Source organism: Apodemus sylvaticus, chromosome 6 (assembly GCF_947179515.1).
Source record: "Apodemus sylvaticus chromosome 6, mApoSyl1.1, whole genome shotgun sequence".
Taxonomy (NCBI): domain Eukaryota; kingdom Metazoa; phylum Chordata; class Mammalia; order Rodentia; family Muridae; genus Apodemus; species Apodemus sylvaticus.
Genome location: NC_067477.1, coordinates 8,825,063 through 8,836,158, shown reverse-complemented (window position 1 = coordinate 8,836,158; position 11,096 = coordinate 8,825,063).

Genomic DNA, 11,096 nt, shown 5'->3' with positions numbered 1-11,096 from the left:
TAATTTTGGTATTTGGTATCTGTCAAGGAAATTGTCCATTTCCTCCAGATTCTCCAGTTGTGTTGAGTACAGGCTCTTGTAGTAGGATCTGATGATTTTTTGGATTTCCTCAGTTTCCGTTGTTATATCTCCCTCTTCATTTCTAAGTTTGTTAATTTGGATACTTTCTCTGTGCCCTTTGGTCAGTCTGGCTAAGGGTTTATATATCTTGTTGATTTTCTCAAAGAACCAGCTCCTGGTTTTGTTGATTTTTTGTATGGTTCTCTTTGTTTCTACTTGATTGATTTCGGCCCCGAGTTTGATGATTTCCTGCCTTCTACTCCTCCTGGGTGAAATAGCTTCTTTTTGTTCCAGGGCTTTCAGGTGTGTCATTAAGCTGGTAATGTATGCTCTCTCCATTTTCTTTTTGGAGGCACTCAGGGCTATGAGTTTTCCTCTTAGCACTGCTTTCATTGTGTCCCATAGGTTTGGGTATGTTGTGTTTTCATTTTCATTGTGTTCTAAAAAGTCTTTAATTTCTTTCTTTATTTCTTCCTTGACCAAGGTATCATTGAGTAGAATATTGTTCAGTTTCCACGTGTATTTTGGTTTTCTGTTGTTTTTGTTGCTATTGAAGATCACTTTTACTCCATAGTGATCTGATAGGATGCATGGGATTAGTTCGATCTTCTTATATTTGTTGAGGTCTGCCTTGTGTCCAATTATATGGTCGATTTTGGAGAAGGTACCATGAGGTGCTGAGAAAAAGGTATATTCTTTTGCTTTAGGGTGAAATGTTCTATAAATATCAGTCAAATCCAATTGGTCCAAAGCTTCAATTAGTTTTACTGTGTCCCTGTTTAGTTTCTGTTTTCCCGATCGGTCCATTGATGAAAGTGGAGTGTTGAAGTCCCCCACAATTATTGTGTTAGGTGCAATGTGTGCTTTGAGCTTTAGTAAAGTTTCTTTTACGAATGAGGGTGCCCTTGCATTTGGCGCATAGATGTTCAGAATTGAAAGTTCTTCTTGTTGGATTTTTTCTTTGATCAGCAAGAAATGTCCTTCTGTGTCTCTTTTGATGACTTTAGGTTGAAAGTCAATTTTATCTGATATTAGAATGGCTACTCCTGCTCGTTTCCTGTGACCATTGGCTTATAAGATTGTCTTCCAGCCTTTTACTCTAAGGTAGTTTTTATCTTTGACACTGAGGTGTGTCTCCTGTATACAGCAAATTGTAGGGTCCTGTTTCCTTATCCAGTCTGTTAGTCTGTGTCTTTTTATTGGGGAATTGAGACCATTGATGTTAAGAGATATTAGGGAATATTGATTATTACTTCCTGTCATTTTTGATGTTCTTTTTATATTTGAGTGGTTATCTTCTTTTGGGTTTGATGAAGGAAGGTAACTATCTTGCTTTTTCCAGGGTGTAGTTTCCCTCCTTGTATTGGAGTTTTCCTCCTATTATTCTTTGCAGAGCTGGGTTTGTGGAAAGATATTGTGTAAATTTGGTTTTGTCATGGAATATCTTGGTTTCTACATCTATGGTGAATGAGAGTTTTGTTGGGTATAGTAGTCTTGGCTGACATTTGTGTTCTCTTAGAGTCTGCATGAGATCTGCCCAGGATCTTCTAGCTTTCATGGTCTCTGGTGAGAAGTCTGGTGTGATTCTGATAGGTCTTCCTTTATATGTTACTTGGCCTTTCTCTCTTACTGCCTTTAATATTCTTTCTTCGTTTAGTGCATTTGGGGTTTTGATTATTATGTGACGAGAGGTATTTCTGCTCAGGTCCAGTCTGTTTGGAGTTCTGTAGGCTTCTTGTATATTCATAGGCATCTCTCTCTTTAATTTAGGAAAGTTTTCTTCCATAATTTTGTTGAAGATATTTGCTGGCCCCTTCTGTTGTAAATCTTCACTCTCATCTATACCTATAATCCTTAGGTTTGGTCTTCTCATTGTATCCTGGATTTCCTGGATGTTCTGGGATACAAGCTTTTTGCATTTTGCATTTTCTTTGACAGTTGAGTCAATGGTTTCTATGGTATCTTCAGCATCTGAGATTCTTTCTTCCATCTCTTGTATTCTGTTGTTTATATTTGCATCTATGGCCCCTGATTTCTTCTCAAGGTTTTCTATCTCCAAAGTTGTCTCCCTTTGTGATTTCTTAGTTGTTTCTACTTCTGTTTTTAGGTCCAGGATGGTTTTGCTCAGTTCCATCATTTGTTTGTCTGTGTTTTCCTGTATTTCTTTAAGAGATTTTTGTGTTTCCTCTTTCATGACTTCTGCCTGTTGACTCAAGTTCTCCTGCATTTCTTTAAGTTTTTTTTTTTTTTTGCCTTTCTTCTTTATTGGCTTCTACCTCTTGGGCCTTATTCTCCTGCATTTCTTTAAGTGTTTTTTGTGTTTCCATTAAACGGGTTTCTAGCTTATTCATGTTCCCCTGTATTGCTTTAAGAGATTCATTCATGTCCTTTTTGTGTTCTTCTAGCAGCATCATGAACAGTGATTTTAAATCCAAATCTTGTTTCTCTGGTGTGCTGGCATAACCAGGACTTGCTGATGTTGGAGAGTTTGGTTCAGATGCTGCCATATTGCCTAGATTTCTGTTAGTAGCGTTCCTGCATTTGCCCTTTGCCATCTTGTTCTCTGGAGCTCATTGGTCTTGTCTCCGGCTGGTGTTTCAGCCTCCTGAGAGGCTCTAGGGCTATTTCCGCAACACTGGAGGGCAGGGTTTCCCCTGTTGCAGATTGCTGATGTGCTTTCCTCCTCTTGGGTGCCCTTGCAGCCCTAGTGTTCTTTGTTCCAGATTGTGTCTGTGAGCCAGAAGGTGCCCGTTTGCTCCTTCAGGGAGTGCTGAGGCTGTATGCTGCAGGGACCTTTTCTGCGTGCTGATCTCTCTGCTGGGCAGCAGAACTCCCAACCGGGTTGGTGCACACAAGGCTAGCCTAGCTGCTCAGGCCCTGAGTCTAGGCAAAAGCCTGTCAGTCCAATGTCGGAGCAAAGTTCCCCTCAGCTGTGAGTGTTAATTGGGTCTGTCAGGTGGCTAGGATGGTGGTGTGCACTCGTTCCCTGAGAGTGCTGGGAGAGTCTGCTGGGCTAACAACCTCCTGGCTGGGTCAGCACACAGATGGCCCAACGAGCACCCCAGGGCCTGGGGGCAGTCCAGGGCCTGACCGTCTGAGACCCCTGCTATGTCCGCCTCTGGCTATGCCTGTTAGCTGGTTTGGTTTTGCCTGCTAGGTCTCTCTGGCTTCCCGTAGGCAAAATGGCGGTGGTGCACAAACGGGCCCGGATAAACAACCTCCTGGCCGGGTCAGCACACAGATGGCCCACCGAGCAGCCCAGGGCCTGGGGGCAGTCCAGGGCCTGACCATCTGAGACCCCTGCTATGTCCGCCTTGGGCTATGTCTGTTAGCTGGTTTGGTTTTGCCTGCTAGGTCTCTCTGGCTTCCTGTAGGCAAAATGGCGGCGGTTCGCGCCGGCCCGGGCAAACAAGCTCCTGGCTGGGTCGGCACACAGATGGCCCAACGAGCAGCCCAGGACCTGGGGGCAGTCCAGGGCCTGACCGTCTGAGACCCCTGCTATGTCCGCCTTGGGCTATGCCTGTTAGCCGGTTTGGTTTTGCCTGCTAGGTCTCTCTGGCTTCCCTTAGGCAAAATGGCGGTGGTGTGCGCGCTGGCCCAGGGGAAAAAACCTCCTGGCCGGCTTTGCACCCCTGTGGCCCCCTCCCCCCCCATCAGCCCAGGGCCTGGGTGCAGGCCAATGCCCGTCGGGCTTAGACCCCCGCGATGTTGGTCTCGGGTTATATTTGTGTACCTCAGTCTGATTTCTCTGGCGACCGAGAACCAATATGGAGCCCTCGTAACTGACTGGCGGGAGGCAGAGTTCTGATGTGGCTTCTGTGTGGTGAAAGGCACCGTAAATCCGCCGCTGCTTGCAGCCTGGCTGGCCAGCGATGGCCAGTGGTCGTGGGCGCCGGGTGTCTGGACCCTGTCCGCTTGGTTCTACTGCTGATGGCCCTTCCTCTGGACCAGCTGCTGCTGCTGCTGCTGCTGCTGCTGCTGCTGCCCGCCGGATCTCCCCTCAGTGTTGTTTTAATTTGCATTTTCCTGATTACTAAGAATGCTGAAGATTTCTTCAGGGGCTTCATGGGCATTAGAGTTTCCTGAGTTGAGAATTCCCTGTTCTGCTCTGTACATCAAAGGAAATGGAGACAAACTTGAAGGAATCCAACTAAAATCGGGGATCAGACAAAGCTGTTCACTCTCTCCCTATCTATTCAATATAGTACTTGAAGTCCTAGATAGAGCAACCAGACAACAAAAGCAGGTCAAATGTATACAAATTGGAAAGGAAGAAGTTGAAAATATCACTATTTTCAGATGATATGATCATTTTCTTAAGTGACCACAAAATTTTCACCAGAGAACTCCTAAACCTGATAAACAACTTCAGCAAAGTGTCTGGATATAAAATTATCTCAAATAAATCAGTAGCCTTCCTCTACTCAAAAGGATAAACAAGTTGAGAAAGAAATTAGGGAAATGACCCCCTTCACAATAGTCCCAAATAATATTATATACCTTGGTGTGACTCTAATGAAGCAAGTGAAAGATATGTAAGACAAGAACTTCAAGCATCTGAAGAAAGAAACCGAAGCCGATCTCAGAAGATGTACTGATCTCCCATACTCATGGACTGGCAGGATTAATATAGTAAAATTGCCAAAAGCAATCTACAGATCCAATGTAATCCCCATCAAAATTCCAAATCAATTCTTCATAGATCTAGAATGAGCAATTCTCCAATTCATCTGGAATAACACAAAACCCAAGATAGCAAAAACCATTGTCCACAACAAAACATCTCCTGGGACAATCACCATCCCTGACCTCAAGCTCTACTACAGAGCAATAGTGATAAAAACTGTCTGGTATTGGTATGAAGACAGGCAGTATGATCAATGGAATAGAATTGAAGACTCAGAAAAGAACCCGCACACCTACAATCACTATATATTTGACAAAGGAGCTAAAGACATACAGTGGGAAAAAAACAATATTTTTAACACATGTTGCTGGATCAACTGGAGGTCAGCATGCAGAAAAACATCAATTGACCCATTCTTATCTCCTGGTACAAAGCTCAAGTCCAAGTGGATAAAGGATCTACACATAAAACCAGACACACTGAAGCTTATAGAGGAGAAAGTGGGGAAGAAACTTGAACACATGGGAACAGAGGAAATTTTCCTGAATAGAACACCAATGGCTTATGCTCTAAGAACAATAATCAACCTATGGAACCTCATAAAGCTACAAATCTTCTGTAAAGCAAGGATATTGTCAATTGACCAAAGCAGCAACCTACAAATTAGGAAGAAATCTTTACCAATCCTACATCCAATAGAGGGATAATATTCAATGTATACAAAGAACTCAAGAAGTTAAACTCCAGAGTGTCAAATTACTCTATTAAAAAGGGGGTACTTTTGATCCATTTTCTCCTGAATTTCTTTATGTATGACCTTCATGTGTTCCTGTACCAGCATCATGACCAGTGATTTTAAATCCAAATCTTGTTTTACTGGTGTGATGGGGTATCCAGGACATGTTGGTAGAGGAGAATTGGGTTCAGATGTTGCCATATTGCCTTGATTTCTGTTAGTGACGTTCCTGCGTTTGCCTTTTGCCATCTAGATCTCACTGGTGTTAGTTTATCTTGTCAGTGCTGGACTCACCAGTGCAAGCTGCCCCTTCCCAGTTGGCCTCTGGTGCACAGCTTACCTCCTGCACTGCTTGTAGACAGTGTGCTGCTGCCCAGGCTGTTCAGATCCCAAAGCAGGCACCCGAAGGCTCCCGCTGGGGCCTGCTGGATTCACTGGAGCACACTGACTTCTCCCAGCTGGCCGCCCGGAAGCCCAGCTAGCCACTTGCAGGACTTGGAGATGTAATGCTGCCGCCCAGACTGATCTGGATCCGGAAGCGGAGAGAGTAGAGCTAAGGGCTTCTGCCTGAGGCCTTGCCCCAGATTGTGTCTGTGGAGCAGATGGAGCCCGTGTGCATTCCCAGGGAGTGCCGACGGTGTATGCTACTGTGACCTCCCCTGTGTTCCGCTCACTCCGCTGGGCAGCCGATCTGCCAACCGGGCTGTCGCACACAAGGTTAGCCTGGCCGCCCAGTCCCTGAGTCCAGGCAAAAGCCTGGGAGGCCAAGGTCCGAGCAAAGTTCCCCTAGGGCTATGACTGTTAATTGGGTTTGCCAGGTGACTAGGATGGCGGGCGTGCGCGCCCGCGCTCCCTGAAAGCGCCGGGAGAGTCTGCTTTGCTAACAATCACCTGGGCGGGTTGACTCACAGATGGCCCACCAAGCCGCCCAGTTCTTGGGGTCAGTCCTGTGCCTTTTGGGGCCTGGACCCCCGCTTTGTTAGCCTTAGGCTATGCCTGTTACAGGTCTGCCCGCCTGAGCTCTCTGTCGTCCTGCAGGCAAAATGGCGGCGGCGCACTCGCAGGCCTGGGCAAAAAACCTCCTGGTTGGGTTGGCACCCCGATGGCCCCCCGACCCGCCCAGGGCCTGGGTGCAGGCCAACGCCCGTCGGGCTCAGACCACCGCGGTGTTGGCCTTGGATTATGTTTGTGTACCTCAGTCTGTCCGATTCCTGGAGTACGGAACCAAGATGGATGCTCCTCTCCTGACTGGTGGGAGGCCGAGTTCTGAAGTGGCCTCCGTGCAGGAAAGGCGCCGCACAACTGCAGCTGCTTGCTGCCCGGCTGGTCAGCGAAGGTCAGTGGTCGTGGGCGCAGGGCCTAACTGGTCCCTGTGACGCCTTGGTTCCACTGCTGATGGCCCTTCAGCTGGAGCAGCCACTGCTGCCGCTGCCGCCGCCGCCGCCGCCCATAGTAAGCTCCAAAACCCAGGATAGTTAAAACTATTCTCAGCAACAAAAGAAAGTCTGGGGGAATCAGTATCCCTGACCTCAAGCAATACTACAGAGCAATAGTGTTAAAAACTGCATGGTATTGGTACAGTGACAGGCAGGAGGATCAATGGAACAGGATTGAAGATCCAGAAATGAACCCACACACCTATGGCCACTTGATCCTCGACATAGAGGCTGAAAACATCCAATGGAAAAAAGATAGCCTTTTCAACAAATGGTGCTGGTTCAACTGGAGGTCAACATGCAGAAGAATGCGAATTGATCCATCCTTGTCTCCTTGTACTAAGCTCAAATCCAAATGGATCAAGGACCTCCACATAAAGCCAGACACTCTGAAGCTAATAGAAAAAAAACTGGGGAAGACCCTTGAGGACATCGGTACAGGGAGAAAGTTTCTGAACAGAACACCAATAGCGTATGCTCTAAGAGCAAGAATTAACAAATGGGACCTCATAAAATTACAAAGTTTCTGTAAGGCAAAGGACACCATCAAGAGGACAAATCGGCAAGCAACAAATTGGGAAAAGATCTTCACCAATCCTACATCAGATAGAGGGCTAATATCCAATATATATAAAGAACTCAAGAAGTTAGACTCCAGAAAACCAAACAACCCTATTAAAAAATGGGGGTACAGAGTTAAACAAAGAATTCTCACCTGAAGAACTTCGGATGGTGGAGAAGCATCTTAAAAAATGCTCAACTTCATCAGTCATTAGGGAAATGCAAATCAAAACAACCCTAAGATTTCATCTTACACCAGTCAGAATGGCTAAGATTAAAAATTCAGGAGACAGCAGGTGTTGGAGAGGGTGTGGAGAAAGAGGAACACTCCTCCACTGCTGGTGGGGTTGCAAATTGGTACAACCACTCTGGAAATCAGTCTGGCGGTTCCTCTGAAAACTGGGCACCTTACTTCCAGAAGATCCTGCTATACCACTCCTGGGCATATACCCAGAAGACTCCCCACCATGTAATAAGGATACATGTTCTACTATGTTCATAGCAGCCCTATTTGTAATTGCCAGATGCTGGAAAGAACCCAGGTATCCCTCAACAGAAGAGTGGATGCAAAAAATGTGGTATATCTACACAATGGAGTACTATTCAGCCCTTAGAAACAATGAATTCATGAAATTCTTAGGCAAATGGATGGAGCTAGAGAATATCATACTAAGTGAGGTAACCCAGACTCAAAAGGTGAATCATGGTATGCACTCACTAATAAGTGGATATTAACCTAGAAAACTGGAATACCCAAAACATAATCCACACATCAAATGAGGTACAAGAAGAAAGGAGGAGTGGCCCCTGGTTCTGGAAAGACTCAGTGAAACAGTATTCAGCAAAACCAGAACGGGGAAGTGGGAAGGGGTGGGTGGGAGGACAGGGGAAGAGAAGGGGGCTTGCGGGACTTTCGGGGAGTGGGGGGGCTAGAAAAGGGGAAATCATTTGAAATGTAAATAAATTATATCGAATAATAAAAAAAAGATAAAAAAGGGGGTACTTTTACATTTTATATCTATGAGTCTAATAATGATACCTGTATAGTTAAAGTTCTTGTTATGCAGATGCCTCTTATTGAGATCCAACCACTCAGCTTTGATCTCCATGGATATGATAAGGTAAAGACCAGTGAGTGAACATATCTGAAAAGTATCATGCTGACTGAACAAGGAAGGCATCTTGTGTCAATATATGCATATTCTCTCTCTCTCTCTCTCTCTCTCTCTCTCTCTCTCTCTCTCTCTCTCTCTCTCTTTCTCTCTCTCCCACCACACACACACACACACACACACACACCCAGGGGTTGGAGAGAGACAGGGGAGAGAGAGATGGAGAGAGAGAGAGAGAGAGAGAGAGAGAGAGAGAGAGAGAGAGAGAGAGAGAGAGAGAGAGAGAGAGAATTTGAATAAATATGTGGACTTATAGATTACCACACACTATATGTGTATAGATAAACTCTGTGTGTAATAGTTACAGCAGCCCAGACTCAAAGGAAAAAAATAGAGCAGAGATTGAGAGAATGGCCAACTCATGGTTGGCCTCAACTGAGACCTAGTCCATGAACAAGAACCAACCCTTGACACTAATAATGATAGTCTGTTATGATTACAGACAGAGGACTAGCATAAGTATCCTCTGAGAAGCTCCACACCACAGCTAACCTAAACAGATGCAGAGACTCAAAATCAACACTAGACTGAACTCTGTGAGTCGCAGGGTAGAGCTGGAAGAAGGATTGAGAGACCTGGAGGGGACAGGGACTCCACAAACAAACAAACAACAAAAACATAAACAAAGAACCCAGTGATGTCTACTCAGCTGGGTGCTTTGGAGCTACAAGAGACTGAAGCGATAATTAAAGAGCACACATGGGCTGTATCTAAGCCCCCTGCACACATGCAGATGTGTAGCTCCTCATGCAGCTGCCCCATCAGCTGTAGTGGGGGCTGTCATCCCTACCTAGGTGGCCTGCCTGTGGAACCTGTCTCCTAACCCGGGCTACCTTGTCTGGCCTCACTGGAAGATGATGTGCCTAGTCTTCCAGTGACATGATATGGCAGGGTAGGTTGACATCCAGAGAGAAGGGTCCTGATTCTCAGAGGAAAGAGGGGTGGGGAAGTTTAGGAGGGGGGTTTGTGCAGGAGGAATTTGAGGGAAAGGCCAGGGCTGCAATTGAGATGTAAAATGCATAAATAAATTAGTTAATGAAAAAGATTATTTCTTTTTAATTATTACTTTATTTATTTACATCCCAAATGTTGCCCTCCCTCAAAGAGTTCTTCCCCAAATTCCTGCTCTGCCTCAGACAGGGTGTGTTCATTTTGTCCCAGGACCCTGGGATGTACCATCTGTTTAGGATTAGACACACCATCTCCCAGTGAAGCCCGATGAGGTAGCCACTCCTTCACTCCTTCCTACATAAGTGCCTGGGGCCTCAGACCAGGCAGTGCATGCTCTTTGTTCAGTGGCATAGCCTCTGGGACTCCCAGGGGTTCAGGTTAGTTGATACTGTTGTTCTTCCTAAAGGGTTCCCATCCCTTCTGTTCCTTCACTACTTCCCCTACGTCTGTCATAGGTGACTCTGACTTCTGTCCAACATTTGGCTGTATCTGCATTTGTCTCTGATGAAAAAAGTACATAATGTGGATAGAAATTTGAAAAGAAAAAGTCGAGATATTACTACTTATGGATGATATGATAGCATACGTAAGCACCCCAAAAATTCTACCAGGGAAATCCTACAGCTGATAAGTGACTGGATATAACATTAACTCAAATATTTACATCCTATTGTCTATGTCAGGTAATGTGGCCTGGTAAGTACGTTCTGGCACTTATAGGAGATACTGCTATTCAGAGAGAGAGAGAGAGAGAGAGAGAGAGAGAGAGAGAGAGAGAGAGAGAGAGAGAGAGAGAGAGAGAGAGAGAGAGAGGAAACTGGTAGAAGAGGCACAGAGGACCTGAGTATGTCCCTGATGCTCTGAGTCAGGTGGAGGTGCCAAGGAAACCGTAAGGATTACAGAGGTCACTACATGAAGCCCAGAGTCAGCTGAAAGTAGGTGGAATTTATCTTTCACATTGGTTATCCTGGGTTTCCTGGGATTGTGCATGGTTATGAGGTACACATTGTGGGCATCAGGAACATAACATGGTTCTCCTCCAAGTATCCAAGTACAATTTGTTTGCTTAACCACCGTGCTGGTTCTATGGCACCTGATGTAACAAATAAAATGTTCCTTCTCAATTTTTGCTGCAGTTCTGCTCACAATAGACTGAATATCACATTAATCTATTTGAATCTGTAGGACCCTTTTACAATGACAACCAGGCACCATCATATCTAGTAGAACAAAAGAACTGATCTGAGGTGAAGTGAAATCAGGGCAAGCTTATCATAGTCTGGACAGTGTAGAGTAAGAAGAGTAGTCAGATAGATGGGAAGGATTATTTCTTTTTTTATTGATATATTTTTTATTTACATTTCAAATGATTTCCCCCTTTTCTGGGTCCCCACTCCCCGCAAGTCCCATAAGCCCTAAATGTGATTTACCCATGGTATTAGCAAACATGATCTCTCTCTCTCTCTCTCTCTGTCTCTCTCTCTCTCTCTCTCTCTCTCTCTTGGTTTTTCAAGACAGGGTTTCTCTGTGTAGCCCTAGCTGTCCTGGAACTC